At 34.1% G+C, this 24,876-nt stretch overlaps 1 protein-coding gene across 5 annotated transcripts in view; it reads left to right on the top strand.

The window, feature by feature from the left end:
* LOC126853826 (uncharacterized) overlaps window positions 1–24,876 on the top strand; it is a 194,661-nt gene that overhangs the window by 12,213 nt on the left and 157,572 nt on the right. The window lies entirely within an intron of this gene.

Raw genomic sequence — 24,876 nt, 5'->3', positions numbered from 1 at the left:
AAAGTTTTTTAACGACCTTTCTAAATGCATTCGGTGCCTCGTCGCGACTGTCATCATGCGACAAGAGCATCCATTAGACCGGCCTTACGCGTTCCGTCGTGTCGAAGTGCGACAAAGGCGGCTCGATACGCCAAGAGTGTTCTTTAATAACTAATTTTTTTCAACACAGTCATCGTTTTCCTTATCAGTAGATAATTAAAATGAGATCATTACTTGCATTAATTATTGTATATAGTTTACAATTCTATTAACGTAGAACCGTAAATATGCCTTCAGCTTATAATTTTTCTTTAAATTAATCACAAAAAAAAATAATTTATTAATTAGATTAAAACAACTTCTCTTATTTTATTTTTTTTTTTTAAACGTGTTTTTTCAATTGTATCGTAAATATGTAATAGCTTGATAAATTAAGATCGTAGGATAATTAATTATTTTTTGGCATGACAAGATAAATGAGGATACAGTAGGATGTATGAGATATTAGAAATAGCTAGTGTGATGAAATAGTTAAATACGGAGCCATATATTTGACTCCGACGTAACAGTTCTATAATCACCTTTCTTCGCTCTCTATACAAAATTAGTGTCCGATTCAACGACGCAGGTAAAATCGAGTGTTCTTTCGTCGCGTCGGGTAGATGAAAGGTCGAGGCTTTTCTCGCACGCCTGTTGAAAAAGGTAATGACTTGTTTCGAGCTGAGATCGATGATTGCGACATGGCAGAGTGGGAAAGAGAGAAGGCTCTGCGACACGCTGCTCATTCTCAAACTCTCGCCATTCAGAGACAAGCAAGAAATGTCGCAATCCATTACGCGCGGTTCATTCATGAAAATGTGGCCGGCGCACCTTCTGCGTTTCGACCATCCTTCCAGCGACATAAATGGAAATGATTCCGAAGAAACTGATTTTTGTTGGGAAAGATTTATTTATATGTTGCATTTTTTAAAATTATTTTTTAAAGCTTTAATTATATTATCGATATTTTTTTGAAAATGAAAGACACAATCAATCAAGTTCGATTAATCGAAATAAATTATTTGATTTTTGAACTTTCAGATTTATCTCGTAAAAGAAAATAAAAGATTCGGAAAATAAAAGTTTGGAATAGATTTCCGCATAAACTGACAGAGTTTCGTATTTAGTCACGATTTATTTGGTCGGCTGTAAATGAAATAGTCATATGTGAGAAAATTTCTTATCTGACGAGAATATGAGGATCTGATATGTTAGAACGCGAGCAGCTCGTGCGAAATTTCGCGGACGATTCTATTTACGGTTCACGCGCATTATCGACTAAACAAAGGCGTCTCAGGCGTCTGTTCCCATTGACCTTTCGACTCGATCCGCGATAGCAAATCCGCGTGCCGGCAGCAGAGGGAAAAAGGTGAAAAGACCAGGCATATAAGTTCATCTGCGTCTAAAGACGGCACACAATCGCGTTGTCGCGAATATTTAAATCTAACTGTCTGTATTCGTGCGCGACGCGAGAATGCAAATTCTGTCGGACGATTTTAATCGAGCACGATACGACGTTGATCGCCCTTTTGCATGCGAGCACATACGCGCGAGATAAGTATTTAAATTTTTGCGTATTTGAATATGTAGAGGGGGGAAATTTGATCGGAATCGAAGAATCCGTTATGAAGAACGTTATTACTTATGATTTATTTGCGATATTTGACATTAAAAAATTGAAATAGATATTGTGTATATATATATATATATATATATATATATATATATATATATATATATGAGTTATATTAAAATATATTAATTCCTGGAATTAAAATGATTTTATTCTCGATTTTAATATAAAATTTGATTATTTCATTATATATATATATATATATATATATATATATATATATTTTAGATTTGCAGTTTAGATTTAAACTTTGCTTTTTAGTATGATTTATGGAAATAATAGTTTCATTTCACAGAAATGTCTATATTTTTAGATTGGATATTTTTTCTGATTTATTACACAATGCGAGTGTTGATTGATTATAATGTTAAAATGTTATTGAGCTATACTCATCTTGGATTTAAGCCATCAAGATTTTTGAATGTCATTGCGCTGTATTTCATTGTAGACGTCATAAATTTACGTCAAAATATTTTGCAATGTACTTATAATTATTTTGAAAATAATTCTCTAGATTGATTTTATTAATATCAAAGATAAATTAAATACAAAATATGCAAAATAATATTTTATGATATATTAAATGCGATAGTTAAATAATTATTTAAAACTCAATGAACTAATAAACTAATAAACTACTATTGAAAAAGGAAACTCTCGTAGCTCGTGCAAAAATTTGTTACGCGTTTCTTCGTGTTTTCCGCTACTTTCCAGGTCAGCAGACATCTCTTCCGTTTTCTTGCATAAGCTCATAAACATGTTTTCTTTCGTTCGTCGGAGTAATTGCACGTCTCGCTGAAGTATTCAGCAGACACCCGGACGTCGTGATCATTTCTTTCTAGCGTGAGTACGCCGGGGGATGTTCCCCGGAAAACGCATGGCAGAACAGTATATGCACGCCTGGCTGCATCTGCATGCCCGCTCATTTCCACTGTCCGTGTTTTTCCCGCGGCGGAACTAACAACCCCTAAATGACTCGTTCGAGCCTTCTACAGCAGTGTTTCTCGATTTAAGAGGAAAAGATTTACAATTTTTATACGATCCAATTTTATTTTAATTGTATATTTCCTGTATTTTTTTCTCACAAGGAAGTATAAAGAATTTTTACGCAATATTTTATTTATCTGATTCTGCAATATCTGTTCTTTACCTTCTACTTCTATCGTCTAATTAGATTTTATTTAAAAAATTTATGTATTATTTATTACAAAATTATTTTTATTTTATAAAAAATTTAAATAAAATTATGTTACACGATCAAAATTAATTTGTGATATTAATATTAATGTTCGTATGTATTTGTAGTTTTTTTCCTAAATGAAAAATAGGAAGAACGCTTGATGAAAAATGTATTTGAGAAACACTGCTTTACAGCATTGTACGAAACCCTCGCCTGAGGGTGCCGCGAAATTACATGTTGCGCCAGAAAATTGAGCCGAACGCGGGGAGACGACTTAGACCGGCAGACTATCCACGGTTTGTTATAACGCGCGATAATATGTCGCGATTTTATAATCGCGACATACAATATCAACGAACTGTTCTTTGACGATCTGTTCTTTGAGCTTCGCAATGCGTGAGAATTCAACCCGCTCGTGTAACACGAGCTTAACTTCGCTCATTTGCAACATAAAGTAACTCGTTCATGCGAGACGATTGTTTGCGCAATAAATATCCCGGGGCAATTTTTGAGAATGGTCTTTTATGGGGATTGAGTCCCCTATGTTTTTTAAACGATGCAATGTAATTGGATGAACATGATATATGCATAATAAAATGTTGCGATAATAGAGTGATATCATTTTTGGAAAGTTGGACAAACATGATAGGAAAATATTATATAGAAAAAATATTTATTATTTTAATTAAGGATGGGAGGGAGGTTTGAAAAATTGTTAAGATATTTTTCTTGCGATGAAAAGAAGATACAAAAGGTTTGATATAAATCTGAATTATGAATATAGTTCCGGGATATATGATTATATTTCATTACAACTTTCACTTTTTATTTTCTTTTCCACGATTTTCTTTGCTTATGCGATTTGATAGGAATATAGCGCATTACATTGCAGCATTATTTAAAGTTTCGTGTCGTTTAGGATTACATGGACGCAATGTGTTTTGTGAAACAACGACTCGTATTTCCGCTCAAAGATACGTCTGGTTCTCAGGTTGTCTCCCATCGAACTCAAGTGGTATTTTAAAGCCCATTCTGCCGGAAGTGGTCGGATACCGAAACCACTTCCGAGTGCCGGTGACAATCGCTTCTCTGAGAGCAAGTCTCTCCCCTGCATTTTAAGAGCAGTCTACCGATGAAAATTGAACGCGGGAAGCTGTAGGGACGCGATATCGATTTCTTTTTATTGAGCTCATCTAACGATAAGCTTATTTTAATATGGGAAAAATTTCACGCTTTTAGCAGTTTATACATTTGTACAATAATTTAGTAATTTACAATTGTATTTATATTCTCTTTTTATATTATATTAAATCAAAATATTAAAGATGAAGATTAATAGATTAAAATATCTATAAATATCTATAAAAAGCAAGATTATTTTAAATGATTTCAAATTAATAATACTCGGATACAGAAATTTAGCAATAAAATATACATTACGAATGTTTATCTATAGAATATTTATCATATTAGTATAAAAGCTATAAATATAAATTAACTTATACTATCTTTAATTGCAAAAATTTCAGAAGTTAAGATTCTTGTTCTTTTTCATAGCTGATTCTAATTGATTGTAAAATAAAAATTTCTCAATTGTTGCCAATAAATATTTTGTAATTAACGCAGATGTCTTTTTCTCCCTTTGCGATATTAATGCAATATATTTTCGCGGATATTACCTGACGCATATGCCATATCGATTGTGTCGTCAGTATTTCGTGTCTCTGCGTGAGCTTTGATCCGATTATGCGAATCGAAGTATAGAAGTCAAGACTACTAACTCAGGTCTTCTTAAACGCTGATTAGCGCCGTATGCAAACTTTCCGGTGCCGATCAGGTACATCACTATTATCCATGGAACCACCATGCAACACATCCTGAGGGGTTATAGGACGGTACTTTATGAATGACGCGATAAATCTCGTGTGTTATAGCGGGGTGTTGTACGTGTGCCGGCATTAAATGCACGCTTAATGCTCAAAGCGATTTATTACGAGGTTATTATGCCGCATTGACCCGTTCTTCTCATCGCGGTACAATAACCATTTCATAGGAGGGGAAAAACAATCGACCGGCGGCGTGCTTTCCCTCTTCGCGGAGAAGGAACTTTCCCGAGATTGTTATCTCGTGGATGTTCGTCGGCGTAGCCTTCGGTGATTCTGCTCGAGATTCTATTCGAATAACGATTGCCAGATTTTAATATAAATTGAAATAATTGACAACTTGTTGCGAGAGAAATGGATTCTTGTATAGATAGATTATACAAACGAATGTAAATTATTTATCACTTTTTTATAAATAAATTTTTGGAAAAAAACTCTTTAAAAGTTTTAATTGAGATATTTATAGACTTCTTTAGATGCGGAAGCTTTAATTAAGTAAAGTTTTCAGAGATTTAATATAATCTGAATTATATATATTTGAAAGATGTATTCCGCGTTTTTTTTTGGATAAGGGAAAGAAATGAAAAGTCACAAGAACACAGCGTAATAATAAACAGTCACGATTTGCTGGGCGAATAATTTATGTGAGACCTTTTCGCGAGAAGAAGTGAACGAGTTTCTTTTGGTGAAAATAACCTTGGCATTTCGCCGCACGGTACAGAAAAGAATATATTTCTTTTAATTTTCTTTTTTTAATCTTGTACGCTTAAAAGTAATAAAAATATCGAATATAATAAACAATACATTAACTTTTTCAGTATTTATGTGCTATAATTAATCATGCATGATTATTTAATAAAATATACAGGGTTTCGTGTATTATGGATTTTTAAAATATCGATATGCAAGTTTGTTTTATTTTATTCGATAATAAAATTATAAATTTTATAACAGTATTGGAAATATATTTACAAAAGAAATATTCATCTTTCTTTGATTTTTTTCGCTTGTTTCTATTTAATACCAAAAAAATTAAATAAAATATTTAGATATGTAGTTAAATGAAATTGTAAATAAATGAACAAAAGGATAATTTTATAACAATTTTCTCTTCGATAATTGGAGCGGTGAAAGCAGTGTATGTATACAACGAGAGTCAATGCAATTTAACTATTTGTTACGTGATTAATTCATTTTGTCGTTAATTAATCCATGAATTGCGTCGGATAAAAGGAAAGATCGTAAATCTCAATCGCGCCGGTTAATGACCTAGATCGATACGTTTTGCCAGCATCAAACGTTTCATTACATAATAATATCGCGAGTGAGATTTCTATTCGCGAACTTGATTGTATCGATATTGTTCTTAAATGACAGTTTTTATAAACGTTTTCAACAGAATAGACGCTTCCAGATTTGACACATTCGATTATCTTTAAATGCTCCGGCTATCTATCAACCCCATTTTTATCGCTGACAGTTTCTCGAAGACTATTACGCGCTCTCTCTTATGAGGCACAATATGTATTGTGTATGTCGTGAGATGAAAACTCATGGCCATTTTCAGAGATGCATCCCAAAGCGAAAGAGATGGAGGAAGCAGTTATTTGACTTGTAATATTTTTTATCTGTAAACATCGCGAAATTTTTCAGTTTGATGGATCACGTTAAAGCGAAGAAGCTCTCAGATCGGAGCTTGTAAGAAAGAGCACGTTCTTCGCCAATTTTGTTCTGTGAAATATGGTTGCTGCATTATTGATTCCTAAGGACTTTGTTCGTACATGTAGAAAATTGCATGTCATATAAAATTTTCTATCTTCGAAAAATTACATGACATAGAAAATTTTTTATATTCAATCTTTTGATCATGTAATGGCGTTGATCGTTTTTATCGCAAGATACTCTCTTTTTGGAATGATATAAATTTTATATTTTGTTGTCAAAAAACATTTTCTTTTTTTTACATTTATTTATTTACGTATGTATATTATTTATTAAATTTATAAAACAAGATTTTAGAAATAGAACTTATAAAATTTTTAACATTTGTTTAATTTGTGTCGAATGCAAAATGGAATTAAATGTTATTTATTTGACAGTTCTTTGATATGTTATTATATTTGATTATATTAAAATTTGTTAATTCATGCGTAATTATGTCGCGCAGTGTGAAAAATTTAAAAATTAGAATCGAAGCAAGAGATCGTGTTATACAGTAATTTATATTAAAATTCTGCGCTATTATGATGTCACGCCATGCGTTTGTGGCCTAAAAATATTATTTGTAAAAATTTTATTTGTAGAATTTTATTATTTTCACAATCTTGTGTCTCATTCCCATTGACCCATTATATTAAAACTCAAATTAATACGTTTATTTATATCGATGACCTAAAAATTACAGTTTTTCGAAAACTGTGAACTGTCAATATCAATATTATATCATTGTCATCGTTATGATCATTTCAGAGAATGTCTAACCGGTACTCCAAATCGGATCAATGAATCTCGATCTAATAAATTCGGTTGCTCGCGTAAATTTGAGTTGGTTTGGTACTCAAATTCGTGCTCTGAATTATTCGAGCGCGAGGGTAATATCATAAATGGAGATTGGACTCTTTTGTCGGAACAGCATTGTCGTGCGTCAATGGCTCTCCTCACGAGGAAGATGCGAAAGCGGATTGATTCGGACGGCGAGCTCTTTCTCTCTCTCTTTCTTTCTCGGCAAAAGAGGAAGCGAAATAGTTTGTCGTTCTCGCGTATTTGCCATTTTCCAAGCAAGTAAAAGAGCGAGCGAGAGGTCGCCGAACTCACCCGCCATACACGATGAGCGTGCAAACCGTGTTCTCGCCTCGACACGCTGGATAAACACTCTTGTACCTATCGGGCTGCGTTCGTACAGGGTGTCCCAATAGTCGCGCACTTTCTCTCATGCGTAGATGCGCGATGCGACCAATATAACATCCTTTCATAATATGAAGAAGTGATAAGATATTCGGACTGTCAATAAAACCGAAGTGCTTTACTTTACTTTAAGAATTAAAAAGTGCCTGTGCATTTCTGATGTGATGACAAACAGATTTTACAGCTTTTTTATGATAAAAATAAATTGTATTATACTTTTCTAATAAATATTATTACTCTGATATAATAAATCCGATCTAATCACATCTAACCTACGAGTAGATCTCTCTACTTTTTTATAATTTTATTTTAAAAAGTATTTATATCATGACATTTGTGATAAATAATAATAAAATTTAAAAAATCAAGCGAGAAAGTGATATTTAATAATAATAATATATATAATGATATATCAAAATATAAATTCGCTGAAAAATTATAATTGGAAAAAAAGCGTTACACTTCTTCATGTCACTCTGTATATCGAATAAATAAATGATTTCTCCTCGTGTCTTGTACCTCTTCGGTGACTTTTCTAAGCGGTCTATTATTGACATAACATCATCGAGTCGTGAAAAATTGACACAATAAGGGACATCTCGAAGGGCATGTTGTGAAACTCTGAATCTGTAAAAATTCATATTTTATTTTCGCGTCAAGCAACATTGAATTCGATTTAGGATATTTTATATTTTTATCTCTGCGAATAATTTAATTAGTTTAATAATAATTTATGCATTTTTCGAATAAAAAAATTAATACCTACTTATGTATTACGGCTATATATTATTCGAAAAATTGTGTATCATATGCTTAAAGTTCTCGATAAATTTCAACGTTATAGCAGTCGGTTATAATATATAAATATGCTAAAGTAAATTTAAGCTTTTAATAAAACGCGATTCCGTATTTCTCTTATGAAAATCTGTGTAAACATAAAAGCGGAATGTTCTGTAAATTTCGCAAAAAGTAGATGTTTATTTTTGAAAGAAGCTGCTTTAATTATAATATTCATTCTAATGATAGTAGTTAAATAAATTTCAAAAGGTAATTTAAAATTATAGGATATAATAATAAAGTAATAAGGTATAATCTATTTTTTAATATGTTTCATAGAATTGAAAGAAAGTTCACATATAAATGAGTTATTTTGGATCACGATATCATATTTTTCACGTTTCTTAAGAGATCGAATTTATTAAAAGAGATGCAAAAATATTATTAGACGTATCTTTCTTAAATATTGATGTGAATTAATTCGCACTTTTATTTAAAAATAATTGTGCACGTGTACTTTTATTTCTCTTTCAACGTACGCGTTTTGTTTTTTTAATTATTTTTTTTTTAACTCGATATACATATACATTTGTATAGCGACTACAAACTAGATTTTTGTTAAGATAAAATTTAATTGCAAGTAATTAACATATTGAAGAGAACACAATTCTGCTATTCTTAAATTGTACCTTTAAAATCAATTTTATTGTAGCTATAACTGAGTTTTCTTTCTAACTAAAGCGTAACTTGGTAATTGTTTTCATGGATTAATTAGTTTTATGAATTTTATTGGAGCATACAAAGGGATCTTATCCTTTCATGGTTTTACACGAGAAGAAGAAAATTTATTTAAAGTACCAATTTTTTTATTGATTTATCTAACAAAATAATATAACAACTATAAAATTTAGAATAAATTTTAAATTGATTAAACAATGTCAAGTAAAAATGGAATTTAAATAGAGAGATATCACTTGTACGGTATATTTTCTGAAAAATAAATTCAAGTTTTTTAATTATACATTTATACTTGTCTTGAGACTTCGTATGCGATCTCTTGAGAAAACTGGTGCACATAGTCGGTGCTTGGAATTTTCCAGAGCCCGCGCACGTTCGCGGGACTACCCGTGACCGAGTCTGAATGTCGCCGGGTGGAGGTTTATTGATTGGGCTAACTCTCGGGTGCCCCACCCGTCGCACCGTCGCCCGCGAATATAGTTCAGCTGCTCGCCCTCGACATTACTGACCTACTACCACATAGCGGCCCTTACCGAAGAGCTTACGGTGTTGCTCTCGTAGCGGGATTTCGTGTGGGGAAATTGAGAGTCATCGGTCGTTATCGGATCTTTTGCCGAGCAACTGCTCGAAATTAAGTTTAAATTCGAGTTCTCTGTTCGCGAGAGCTAATTAGCAATTCAAAAACTACAGTTGATTTATTTCAGTTTCTTCCTTAACTGGAAATGAATTATTTTCAGATAAAGCAAGAAAAATTACAGAACGGAATAATGTAGTCGTAGGGCAGGCACTCCTTGGAACTCTCTCTAAACGTTGATTATTAATTTGCTACTGATTATTTTTATTTTTTAATTAAAAAAAGAAGGATAGAATAGAGAATTTTTAATATACGAAATTAATTGTAATAAAATATAGATAGATAATATTTTTAAAGATATTGAAATTATTTTAGCATTATAAAAAATGCATTATAAAAAATACAATTGATATAAATCTGTTTAACTTAATCGTATGAAAAATACAATATAACACATTGTCGGTGTAAAATTTGCAGTATACACTTAGGTCTATATGCATATATTTCTTGAACTATATGAGAACGGATTATATTCACCTATAATTTCTCTTAATTAATTACTCGGTGCGCGAAATAATACAGCTGTATTATAGATTATGAAAGAGAATACACTTTAAGCATTACGTAAGCGATAGATACGTCTTCCATAATCTACGCTTTTAGGCTTATCAGGTGGTGTAATACATGCTTGTGTCGTAAATTAATGATAATGAAGACCGAAAGCGTGTAGACGCGCGAGTTTTGTCAGGTGTGCGAGCACATTTAGGCCATAATAAAATAATTCAGTATTACGAGACGGGCCTCTCGTAAGACTCGCGCGTTTACCTGTCATTCCCGCTATATTTTAAGCGAAACTATTTGCGCATAGCCTAACGATCGTTTATCACACTTTAAATAGCCAATATGTTACGATTATTTATATTTCTGTCAGATTCTTCTCTCTTCGCGCGCAACCACACAACTGCATTTATTATAATAATGAATACATATGTATTCCTCTCTCGCGAGAGAACTTCGTGCAGCACGTAATGGAGAGTCCAGTAATAATATCCAACATTCGTGCGTGAAATTCTAACGTTTCCATCTAGTCTAATTATACTTAGATACAACATCGTAAATATCTAGCAAATATTGTATTAAATAATTATATTATTTCAATGTTGTATTACCTTCATATTTTTTTTTCTATTACATCTGAACGGGTAGAAATGGAAGTATTTATCTCACAGTTCTTTTTATTTTTATAGAACGTTAATATAAGTTTATTTTACAAATATTTTTACACGCAAATGTTCTACATAAGAAAATATGGACAATCTCGAATGGAACTCTGTATATGCAGATGTGATGGCTGTCAAATAAGAAAAGATTCCATATTAATTACTCTTCCAGATCTCTCTCTATCGGTTGAATTTTTTAAAATTATCATATTTCTCCCTCATAGCGTTAGTTTTTCAGTCGACACGATGATTTCAAGACCTCGAGAGAAACCGAGAATCTCGAGGGAATGCAATAGAGGACCCTTTGTTCGTTTCTTATACACGATAGTCTTCGCGACAGTCTTCGTGTTTTACTCGTTGTTCGATAATCTCGACCTCGCGGCAATAACAATACGCGTTCGTAATCACATCGCGCTCGTTTGATGATGCATTATTTCACAGGCCGCTAATTATCCGCACGATGCACACACTGTTATGGGTCACTCGGGCAATGATCTATCGTTCGCCGTTAATTACGATAATCCTTTTCGAGTGCGTTGACCTCCCTTGACATTGCTGAATGCGCAAGCCCGGAGAGATTCTCTCTCTCTCTTAGAAGGAAGAATTTAATTTGATTAGCTAACTTCTTGACAAACATATTGCATTTAATTAGCGCTGTTATGTACGCAGACACGATTATTGATTTAATAATTATTTAATAAAATTATATTACTTAGTGAATTTTCATGAAAGAATTGAAATTAATTTTTTAGATTCAAAGAATTATTATTTTAAGTTACACATATTTTTTTTGTAAAGTATAAGGTTTTAAGTTTCTATTGCTTTTAAAATGCAACTGTTATATATCTTTTTTTAGTTCTTTTTGATTAAATTCCGTAGCTTTAAATATCTTAGATACTTTGCTTACTTTGCATACTTTATTTAGTTAAATCAAGCTTTCGTATATTGATCATTCATATACGAACATTGACGTAATGGCGCGCAAATATTTGATAGGCACGCATCGAGCCGATGAAATATTCGAGCAATAAAATACACGTGCTCTCTTCCGCAAAGTAATTGAGCTGTCAGAAAACGCTGGAAGGTGATTTTCGGGTTGTTGGGTGATATTTCCTACTCTGCAATATGCTGAGTTTCAAGGATTGCCTGGAGCGATCCTCGTTCTACGCTTTAACGAAAGGATCGTTGAAAATTCAGAGCGCCGTATGTGAACTTGTATCATGAAAGAGCGAATCCGAGGGCTGGTGGGCTATACTGGTGCATTTTACAAAGCAATTATTTTCCGCAAATGCCAGATAGCAACCCCGACTTGCGTCATTCGGTGTAATTTAAACTGACTGCCCCAAAGCGCAAACGCAATTGATTTTGCGAAATGCAGTTAGAGAATATTCGTCAATTTATTTTACGTTTGCGCTACAGATAATTAGTGATAAATGAACGAAAATTAATTTATCGTATCAATTAAATAAATCCAGATATGATTTTTTAAATATAATTTTATTATAAAGCCGAAAATGTATTACTTCTTTATTTAATATTTTGATATTTTCACAGGAAGAAACTTGATGATCAGAAATTGGTAATTCGGAATATTTTGATTCTCATGAACCTAAATATTCTACACTCGGGAATCATATAGAATTACTATTTAATTTGATTAAATAGTAATACGAAATACCTAATCAAACATTTATTCATGAATTTCTATCAGGTCTGTTAGATAATTATGAGAAATTGTGCAACCGCGCATATCAGATAATTTCTATTATATGCGAGAGTAATCATATCTTTCTCACATTATTAAATTTAATTCAATGTTACTATTTAATATATAATAATTAATTGATTTATCTCTTATATTAATTTGCTCCCAATTACTAATTACTTTATTGATTGATTTCACATTTTTGTAATCGCGTTTAATGAGAGCATCCTTGCAATCATATCGAACGAGAGAGACCTTGGACGCGCACATATTATAAAAGTGTCCTTCTATAATAAAAGCATGACGCTCGTGTCATTTATTGCTGCTCAATGAGTTTATACGTATATATACATATATTCGCATACATTTACTTTATACTTGACAATCTCAGCTCTCGAATAGGAATCACAAGTTGCGTTCATTGCGTTGAATTTCTCAGGAACATTTTTCAGAATTTATAAGACGTATTCAATTTACTTATAAATTGTCTTCGAAGCAACAAGACATTTTATCCGATTTTGGGATTCTCTCTTGCCTCCTCTTCTTTTCATTGCAAGTTATTAAATGCTTTCTCTCCCGATGGCACGACGTCCGCGTTCTATCCTTTTGAAATAATTTTATTACGCTCGTAAAAGCATCGTCGGGCGGAGAATAATTGGCACACAAGTAGCTTCTCTTCGGCTTTACGATAAAATTAGAGTCATCTCTTCTTGTATCTTAAGAGCGAAGACACGGATTAATTTTCGCAAAGTTATTATTAAAAATGTAATGCTGAATATAATGATGCGAGTTATCTTGCAAAACTCTATCTTATCAGCATAATAACACTAAATGTCACATATAACGTTCGATGTAGCTCTCTTCAGTAACGGATGAGAGATTTTCCGAGACTCTTAAACAAATTAATTAATTACGCTAATGCACTCGGTAAACTGTAAGCAAAGTCCTGTTTTAGTGGCATTGTTTAATTAAATTAACGTACCTGTCATTAAAATGTCGACAAAAGGCGTGTAACGTTTTTTAAAGCTATTTGTCAGTAGTAAACTCATATTCCGTATTAAAGTTAATGTCATTTCCTCTTAATTGGAGACCGTAATTTGTAAAAAAATTCACCTTAAAACCTCGATACGTTTATTAAATAATCGCTAATGCAGACAAGACAGTTACTCAGCTACTTGTTTTATTAACGCAAAATAATAAAATTAAAATATCGGGTATTAAATATAGAACGATAAATATTAGATTAAAATAGATAAAATATTCTTCTTCTTGACATTCTAAAGTTGGATTTAGATCTGTCAAAATTTTGATATATCAGGACATTTCAAACACACCTTAGGACATTTGCACTGACATTTGTACACTCAAAGAGTTAAATAAACGTCGTGACGAAGATAAGCTCGCACTCTCACGAGTCCTCGGCGGTTCTTCGCAGCAATACTTTCAGCGTGGTTGACGTTTACACGACATAACATTACATAATTCACACTACCCCGGGGACCACTTCCGTCATTCCCACGCGTTCTCGTCCTTCATAATACAGTGAAATCGATGATTAAACTGCACGGCTGTCTGGCCGCTTTTAAAACTGTGCTTAAAAGTGAACGGTCCAGAGGCGCGAGTACGAGCGACCTAAAAAAAAATGATGATAATAGCAGGAGAACCCACTTAACGTGTCGCATTAGTCTTTGATTTCGTGCGAACGTATCGTATTATATTTTATCACCTTGTCGTATCGCGCATAACGTTTCATGCACTCTGTTTCTTTTCTTCTATCAGACACTTAAATTAATAATTATAAATTAAATTATAATTTATTAATATTAATATAAAGAATAAATTCAATTATTAATTCGCAGTTTTTTAAGAATATAAATACGTGTAGATGATACTATTGAACATTTATATATTTACAATTGATCAATGTGAATTATTAGACACTGTTATTTTTCATGAACAAAGACGTATGTGATTAATGATAAAAAAAACGAGTGGAAACGTTTGCTTGATAATTCTCGCGATTAATCAAGGTTTACCCTGTTTGAGTAATGCACTACTTCCTCGTTAATATTGGCGCGGAGATAATTCAACGTGCGTCTTCGATTTGCTCATCTAGTCGCACGTACGCGCAAATCCGGCTTTCTTCGAAAGCTCCATTAAGCTCCGCGCAGCTCTAAAATCACGATTCCAGATTGAGAAAGTGCGGCACGAATGATTGCAACACGGTAAAGAGATTGAAAAGAGAGAAAGGGAGAATATCAATCGTGCGACTAAAACTGAATCTGCACGGTTCATTTGGAATGATTATTCCGGATGAATCATGCGAGGAAAAGTGAATGCGTAAATATTGTTTTTGCAGAAAAAGATGTGTAGTTATTTTTCTACTTTCATTCATAATAGATGGATCATTTTGAATGAAATGTGTTTTATTTTAAATGACTGATAAAAGAAGGTGTTCTATAGTGAGGAGAATGTTTGCATAGAAATGATTTATACATCTACTTTGATTACTATACGGCTTGTGGCAGTGGAATGAAAGCTCATATGTTCGATGCATTCACTTCGGATGATTCATTGATGGTCGACTGTATAAATTGGCCTTAAGCTTGGAGGCGTCGATCGAACCCGGCAATCTCGCCAATTGCACATTCGAAGAAACGAAGGCGATTCCGCATGTAGGCTGATAAATATCATCCACGCGAGCACTCTCTCATTGCGCAATCCAAATAATCATCATTATTATCGGCATCGTCCTCGTTGCACGGTGGTACAACATAAGTGTAATGCCAATTATTTTCTCTTTATGATCGATAATCGTTGGAGAAGTTATTGACTGTCTAATAATTGTCACGCCGATACTTGTAATTAATCAAGAACAAAAATAGGAAAGAGAAAATCTGAAACTACATACATAAATCAGATTTTCATGATATTTACATAAAAATACGATAAAACTGATAAAAATAATAATTTTGTAACGAGAATAATAATATGCAATATAAAATTACAAAACAATTTTTTATTGATTTATGAAGAATAAAATAAATGCACATAAAATGCGAGAGGTTTTTTATGTGAAAAGATAACAGAACATAGTATATAGTTTCGTATAAATATTTAAAAATTAAATAAATTTGTTTAAAAAAAAGAAGTGCAAACATATATCAAAAATTTTGCCCCTAATTATCAATACAAGAAAAAAGAATTTATATATACATATATATATATATATATAAATTTTTTTTCTGCAAGCGCCCAAAAAATTTTGCAAAAATTTCCGTGGTGGCGAGGTTTTCGCGGTCGGAAATCGATGCAATTTGCAGACTCGATACATGTACCCCGGGAGAGCATCCGTCATCAAACCACAGCGTGTACAATGAAATGCAATACCGATGTTTGCGCATTGTCGAAGGGACGGAAAGTTCGGCTGACTTTCCAATCACGTCTCTGGGTTTTATTGAATTTCTCGATGCGATACGCCAATCACTGTTATGAAATAGAAAACGAGAGAAGTGTCTCGACTTGCGTAACGTCTCGCCGTTGATGAACCGAGATACATCTCGGCGTTCTGACATTACGTAAGAAAAATGTGGATGTGGAAGAGAATCTCTTGTCATGTAGACCAACGTTAAATGCGACAGAAAATATAATGTATGATTTCTGATATATAATAACGAATAAAAGATTTTTTTGAGCAAAGAAATTACGAAATCGAAAATTGATCAATACTTGAAAAAAAAAAAAAAAAATTAAGATCAGTCTTTTCTCAAATATATTAATATTTTCCTTTATGTCAAAGAAAGCTAGATTTTTTGTTTTTCGGAATTGGACAAATGCTTTTTTGCCAGTGGCATCTGATGAATAATGGGCTACGCGTATCACATCCGACTTGGAACAACTGGAGAGTCGCGCGCGCGCGGTAACGAGACCGACGAGCAAATTGGCAAAGCGCAGCGATCGGTATCTGCAATCTCGCCGATTGCACTCGGAGCGGAATTGAAATGCAATGTCGTTCTCTGCGCGGCAGAGCCGTGTACTCGCTGAAAATCACGATGAATCGTCCATGTCGTCGCATACTCATGAATTTTTCAAAATTCCTCACTAGCTTTCATTTAACTATTGATGAATTTTTCAATCACGAGAGATATATTATTGTAAACGTTTATCATTCAATTTTTCGACGTTTATTCGCATCGCTATCGTTCGATTAGTTGATAGATTTCTTCAAAATTCACTCGTGTTCATATCTCGGTTCAGTGCTATTAATTTCTCAAAATTTACATACGACAGGAATTGTTTTGCATAATAACATCTGAATGAATGCAACGATACAAAAGCAGTTGATAGAAATAAAAAATGAATTTTAGACAAGTATCGCATCTGTTCACCGTTATTCTTTCATGACGCGATAGCCTCATTTATTTCGCGTAGAATCGGTTTTCGCGATGACGGCGTTTCGCGATGAAAAATGAGTATCCGCACGAGACGAGAACCGATCGAAACAGCCGCCGCCATGCCGTCGAGAAATCGGAAGCGATGAATCAATGACAGTCGCCGTACTCGGGTGGTCGATCTCTTTTCGTGCCACCTGGAACGCGGCTCGTCAATTTACGATCGGTTTGATTAAGACTTGGATAATGTTGGCGATGCTCGTGAAGGGGAAGAAGGAAAGGAAGGGAGAGGGACGACCTTTTGTGTTTCCTTGCCAACACGTGACGCCGGCACGCATTTATAATCGCGGCTGTTCTTTCAAAAGCATCGCCATTAATCCTGCGCCTATCTGATATATCGGAATTTCTGAAACAATATTGGCGATCCGGATAAATGGCCGTAACGGCGGTGCACCTTCGCGCAATATTAAGGTTACATAAATCACTATTGCCTAAGCGGCGATACAGTGTACTGCGCGAACCGTGTGCACCGGCATAATTTTGCCGATGATCGATCGTCTTCCTGTTTCACTTATTTTTGAAAATGCCGTTCCCAAGGAAGCGGGTGGTCGATGATTTATGGAGCTATTTAGAATTTTTACGTCAACAGCTTTCGGCAAATTGGTCACAAGATCTAGCAGCTTAGATCTAACTATGCAATGGAAAATTAACGTGGAAACAGCCTTTTGCGACAAGAAATATACATTTTGGATAATAATAAGAAAGTTAAAAATAAAAAAAATGTCTATATTATAAATATAAACATAAAGTTTGTGATAATGCAAATAACAAAATTAAGAAAAGTTTGTCTTACGAAAATTTAATTTATTAAAATATTTAATATTTAAACTAAAATTATTATAAATTTTAATTCTCTTGAAATCAAATGTCTCTTGGTCTGTGATTTTTATCGTATTGACCTTTTGCATCTTGCATAATCATCACGTTGAGCATATAACTTTTTCCAAGAAAAGAAATTCTATCTTATGCTCGTACAATGATGCAAACGTTTCTAATCGTGAGTATATCGACACTCGACCGGGCATTCGTCGACATCTGCACAATGACGTCTCGTGGTTTCCTGGTCGGTCGTGGCTGAACATATGCTGAACGCGACTACCAAGGCGAAACCGAGGTTGGGCGAGGTGAACGAGGAGAGATGAAGCGAAAGATGCTGAAGAGGAAGGCGAAGAAGAGAGAAACCGAACGAGCTGTTGGACTGCACAGACTGGTTGGCGTCCTCTCGTCTCCTTCGTGAACCGCATTTCAATCGGACCTTGTGTTAAAGCAACCCGCGCGTATACATTCTTTGACCTTCGCTGATGCAGCGATAGATCGCTGCGTGCACATGCAATGCCGTAATCAGGGGAAGTGGAAATAAAAATAATTATACGAAATATTCACATTAAAAATATTACAAATGTATTATATATAATTTATTCATAATATTATATTACACAAAATGTGACGAAATCAAATATCGTAAAGTAATGCATGATTTAATACTTAAATTAAAATAGCTTAAAAATTTCCAGACTTTATTTTTTAAAAGCTTTCATCATACATTTATCTTTATCAAAGTATCAATAAGAAACTATACTTCGTTTGGGGCATTGGAATATTTTTGACGAATTTCTTTCAAAGAATATTCGAATTTCTGAATTTGAATAATAACCTACCGCGGCGTTTTTCCAATTATATAAAAAAATCGAGATACTGCGGTGAAAGATTTATGTTCCTTACGCCACTGGATGCAATGTAAAAGGAAGTCAGGTAAATGTGAATCGATGGCGAGTCCTATTGAAAGCAGAAGCTCCGTCGAGTAAGAACGGGCAGAACGTGTTCTTTTACGTCATTCCGGAGTCAACGCACTGCTTTTTCCGACAATGTGACAGCGAAGCACCTGCGTGCACACACGCGGTGGAAGAATGACGAAATGAATTACCGATCGTCACAGTCGTGTGCGCGTAATTATTTTAATTACATGCTTGCGATAATTATCGCAGCGATAATTATGATATGCTTGTTACAATGGCACACAGGCAAAAACTTTCCGGAAACTAATTAATGAGAATCGGTTACGCAAATAATTAGTCCGCAAAAGTACAGAGAGTATTTTGAAATTAGTAATGTGAAATTATTAATGCTTTTACTCAGCATTACCAGTTTATCGTTATTTTTTATTTAATATTTAACGAGATGTCTGGCTAAAATATTTATGCTAAGAAATTATCGAAGCGCCGAAACATTGCCAATAAAATTTAATATTTTTGGGCGATTAGAATATAATATTCTTTATATTGTAAAGTCTCATTATATAACAATTACAAAACAAAAACAGCAATATACACATAATATCTACGATTTGTATAGAGGTATATTATTACAGTAGCATATTTTTATTAGTGAAAATTTATTGGCCTCTGATTAATGTGGGAATAAAATAGTATACGCAATTTAATATGCCGGGCAACCACCATTTATTAATACGCGGCTGGAGTAGTGCGTAACTACTTGATAATTGCTGTCAGAAGTTCGCACGGCATAACCTGTCTCCTTTCTCCGCAGTTTATACCAGGACAGAACAAAATTAATTGGGTTAGGGAATCGGCTGAGCGCTAATGCCGCGATAATTAACGGGATATTACGAAAATTATAAATAAATGTCGTCGCTCGAATGATTCATAGCGCGTGAGCGCCAAGTTAAATACAATATCCGCCGATGAAAATAATTCGACGTGATAAAAATATGGAAACGAGATATTTTATCGTCGCCGCAACCTTTTCTCCATGTGTAATACAATTCGCAAGCGTGCGTGAATTGCTAGTAATTTTTGAACGTTATTGTTCCTTCGATTATGCGCTCGCGTAAAGTATGTCACTTTCCTCAAGTGATTTAAAGATTCTAGAGAAAGCTATTATATTCGCCACCTTAAAACTACTTTCGGAAACTATAAAATAATTCCATATTAGCGATCTTTATATCTATGGAGTCGTTTCAGCATTTCTCTTCATAGTAGTAATACAATTTACACATAAACCAATCTCAAATAATATGACGGGCGATAAAAGCTTTTTATATTTTTAATTATACTTTATACATCTATTTTGCTTACAACGCATGATACACACAAAATCCCTAATATAAATATAAATAACGATTATGGCATCTAGATGTAAGTATTAAAGATCGTTGAATTTTTTTTTTTGCGTTATCTGAAATTTATATAATCCAAGCATAGAATTATGAGAAAGCAGCAGGCGCAGGTGTTACGTGGAGAAAATTCACAAGTATTATGAAAGCAGTAAACTATATCGTTAAAACTCGTAATATATTTTATCAAGCGAAAAATACATTATTTTGTGTTGTTTACAAAACGCGAGCGACAATTTACTTAGACAATCGCGCGATGAATCGTATCTCGATTACGGATATTCGCAACAGGTGGACAATTTTGGCAAATTTTTGCTTGTCGCGCGCGAAAAAGGAGGCAGATGACACGCATGCAATTTTATAAGCAGAATTTCGAAGCACCGGCGAAACACGATGTGTTTCGTCGCCGTGTGGCATGTAGATAAGGATCGTATTACCATCGGGGGGAGCCTTTGTGAACGCAGCACGTTAATATGCCTATCTCCGTATGCTCTTATTCGGTATACACAAGCAGGTGTGCACATTCGCATTCTGCAGTTGCACCGGTTCCGTGGCACGTACTCGACTCATCGCTATTACGAAACGACCATGTAACGATGCAATTTTCACTGAGAAAGACTATGACGTAGATTGACAGTTAAAAATATTCACATCTCATTTTTTTATACGATTTAAATGCCAAGTCTTTTTTTTACATCTTGCCCGAGTTTTTTGACGTAAAAATATATTTCTTTCCCTTAATTTAAAATGTTTTACGCATGAAAAATTAACTGTTTAATGATTGTTTTTATGTGTATTGTTTATTACATATTTTTTTTTTTCACCATTTATATATATACAATTTTACTTAAAGCACGTGCAGCGTAATTTAAAATCACGGCTATCTTTCGGCAGCTAATTTGCCGTAATAAAGTGAAAATTCTTTGCGTGAATTAACGTGACGTTTTTGGCGAGAAACGAGAGGTCTTTGCTTGAATCATTGCGGGTCCAGTTAACGCTAATTGAACCATATTACGGCATAGTCTGTTCGTTCGTCGTGTGTGGGCTGTATAGACCTTCGACGGGACCACTCCTTCACCTTTGCTTTTGAACAAAATTACCTCGCGTCGATTCTGCACGCGCTCAAGGTCAATGCATTCTCCGCTCGACAAGGTTCTTCCTATATGAGTCTCATGAATGTTGAGATAACCACGCGTGAAATATTTTGTATCCTGTCAATTTAGTTCTACGCCTAACTCATTTACATCCTGATTACAATCACGACTCGTTTGAGAAACGTTTTGTAATATCTGCGATTTATATGATATTATATGATAGAGTATTAAACATATTTTATTACAAATTTATTATACACGTTTTTAATTATATTTTTTTATAAACTTTTATAAAAATATAAGTATTGTATATGTGTACAATGACTTTCCTTTTTATTTATTAAGCTGTTTTTGAAAGTAAATTGGTATACACATAAGAATATACAATCTTAGAATTAATAAAAAAAATTATGCAATATTTAAAAAAAAAATTCAATCATCTCTCTCTTTCATACTAAACAATTTGTTTCAAATAAGTTTATATGTTTATTAATGTACATTATTTATTTATGTTTTCAGGTAAATGATTGCAGGCGACGCTCTTGTAATTTTATGTTATCTTATGTCCACCATCGAAACTTGCGCAGTGAGTAACAACAAATTATTCTATATCATTTATACGAGCAATATTAATTTTGATTCGTTATTAGCTTATTAACGCCGTCATATATGTGCGTCAATTTTAATAATTGATTAATAATGAGATTTAGATTTTGTTGAGATTCTAAATTTTAATTAGATTCCATTTATTGAAATTTACAACTTGTGATGAATCTAAATTATCAATTGATCAAACCCGACTGGCTACTTGATGAAAAAAATATACATTTTTATTTTTATCATCATTCTGCCACTATCTATTCACGTCACGCACAGTAAATATCCATGCATGCAGAACAGCCGGATCGCCGTTAGTGGGTTAAAAAAAAAAAACCAAAAAAAAAAAACGGCGGTTCGCGAAAACCAGTAGCACGCGAGCGAGCAGCGCGTTGCATTACGAATGGATCGAGATTAATCGCTTCGCGCGCCTTTCGGTTAATCGGCCGGTGGTGTTGCTGCACTTGCACGCATTGCGATTCGGCGTTCTCTGAGTCACGAGAGCGAACTGTGTTAGAAAATGGAGCGCGACTTCCGAGTAAACGACATGTTGGTCCTCCCCCTCTCGCCTTTCTCTCTTCTGCATTCCACGGTCTACGTTTTCGTATTAGCAATTAGCGGCGCGCGTCGGAAGCGTAACGGGTGGCGCGGAACTACCGCACTTAGTGCTCGACCGATGACGCGAAGTATCCTTCATTGTATGCAACCGTTCAGGGTACGAAGTGTCTTCACGGCAATATATCTCATTTGAGAAGAAATTTATCGAGTTATTAATATAAAGATATAAAATCTTTATTATTACGATATTAGCAGTCTTCAATTTGGCTTTTACTCTTCAAGGTAGAAATATGTGACATTGTATACACACACACACACACACGCAGACATATATATGCATATAAGTTTTCAGCATTAATAGAAATTTGAAACATAAGCGAGTGTATATACGGTGCTGTTTTTAAACCGGATGGTTTATTATACGCGAGGGATTGGGCGTGATTTTTTGCGCCACAGGATGGTGCTCGTGTCGAGGAGGGGACTCGAGAACGATAAGAAAAAAGGGCGGCAGGGGAGAAAGAGCGGCGAACGAGAGAGAAGTCGTTCTCTCAAGTATTTATACATCCTCGCGTTCGCGGCTGCGGGAGACAGGCGCTTTTCCTAGTAGACCCGGAATAGATGCAGAAGAGAGAAGGAGACACGCAACACGAGGGAAGACGAGAGAGAAAGAGGTAAGAATGCTCGTGTTTCGGCGGCCCTTCGACCACCGCATTGTTAATTACAATTTGTTTTCTTTTCGCTCGCCAAACGTGCGAGCACCTGTGCCTATATCGGCGTTCCTGGAAAAGTCACCATGGAAATTGCCGACAGTCCCTTTAACGACGATTGTCGTTTATTCTCGCTACGTGTGTTGCGGCTTACGAACTTGTTCGCGGAAACTTTGTCCAAACGCGGATTCTAAATACTGATTCCCCTTCAGTAACGTTCGAAGTTAAACTGGATCGAACTTTGTGGTTCTCTTACGAGCTGAAATTGTGGCTTTCAATTAGATAGCTTTTATGTAACGGATAAAAGCTCTTTTCTTAAATTAAAGAATATTAAAGATAATTAAAAAACGAGTTTTCTAAAGTTTTCTTAATAATAAAATATTACAATATATATATATTATGTGATAGAAATAATTTATAAAATAATAATATATAAACTTTGATGCATTTAACAAAGCAGTCTTGAATATAAATATGAAATATAAAAGAATGTATGAATGTAAATTAAAATGTTAATAGATTATATCGACAGTCGTCTCTCGCTTAAAATAACAAGGGAGAATAATAAGAAGAATAATAGCAATACTTTTTAACGGAGATGGTTTATCCGCTCGGTCGAAAAAAGAGCTTGGAAAAAAAAAAGCTAAATATCCAATTCCCACAGAAACAGAATCACGAGAGAGAAAGACCGTATTCAGTTTCGTACGAATAATTATCTTATCTGCACGCGTATCGCATTATACTGCAATCTGGCGCGTGCATTATTTGTTTGCAAAGTTAGCGCACAGAAGGTAATCCGATTACTTAATTGCACCGGTGAGCTTCTCTGTGCAAATTTAATTGTGGACGTAATGACGTTTCGTTGCTCCGTATCAAACGGTTTTACATATCAATAGATTTCCTCGACAATACGCATAAACACATATACACAGAGAGAGAGTAAGGTAATAAAAACTACATGAACAGAAACTAATCTGTTTATTGCATTTGTGTTCGACATTGCGATAATAATAATTCGCGTATTATTAGCGACAAAATTATATACTCGTTACAATTTGCATTCGTGTATTCAATGTATATAATTTATCGCGAGTGCGCTTATTTTCAATCTCGTATTACGCGCAATCGATTATAATAAACGTTGAAATATAATGATTGACAAATTTAAAGAATCAACTATGCCTTTTATTAATATTTGCATGAATATTTTCTTTTTAATATTGCCGAGGGTTCCAGAAGACTTTTCAAAAATCAGCCAAACATTTTTTTTTTATCGCTAGACTTTTCGTGTAAAAATCTTCATTATCCGCGATGCAAAATTAAACTCGGTACAATTCCTCTATTCGTGAAATCGAAACGGGAGGGCGTCCTATTTTTTGTGATCGCGGTAGCAATTAACTAATTACCGGACGACATCTCGACACATCGGCGCGATTGTAAGGTCCAATTTTCTCTGATTACAAAAGGGCACCGAGCAAGAACGTTGCTTTGTTTTCCACGTTGGCTTAGCCCGGGAGAGAGACACGTATACCATCTACGGATCAATAAACTGCAGGAAAACGGAGTATACTCCCTCGTATGAAAAACACGGAGCATGCTCGAGCCAAGATTTCTCGGCTGAATCGAAGAATCGTTAATTGTAAAGAAGCTAATCTCCTACATTAACGTACATAACAAATAGACATAGAAAAGATGAAATTTATA

The sequence above is a fragment of the Cataglyphis hispanica genome, chromosome 13, assembly GCF_021464435.1.
Source record: "Cataglyphis hispanica isolate Lineage 1 chromosome 13, ULB_Chis1_1.0, whole genome shotgun sequence".
Classification (NCBI taxonomy): Eukaryota; Metazoa; Arthropoda; class Insecta; order Hymenoptera; family Formicidae; genus Cataglyphis; species Cataglyphis hispanica.
This window is presented reverse-complemented; position numbering and strand designations above follow the sequence as displayed.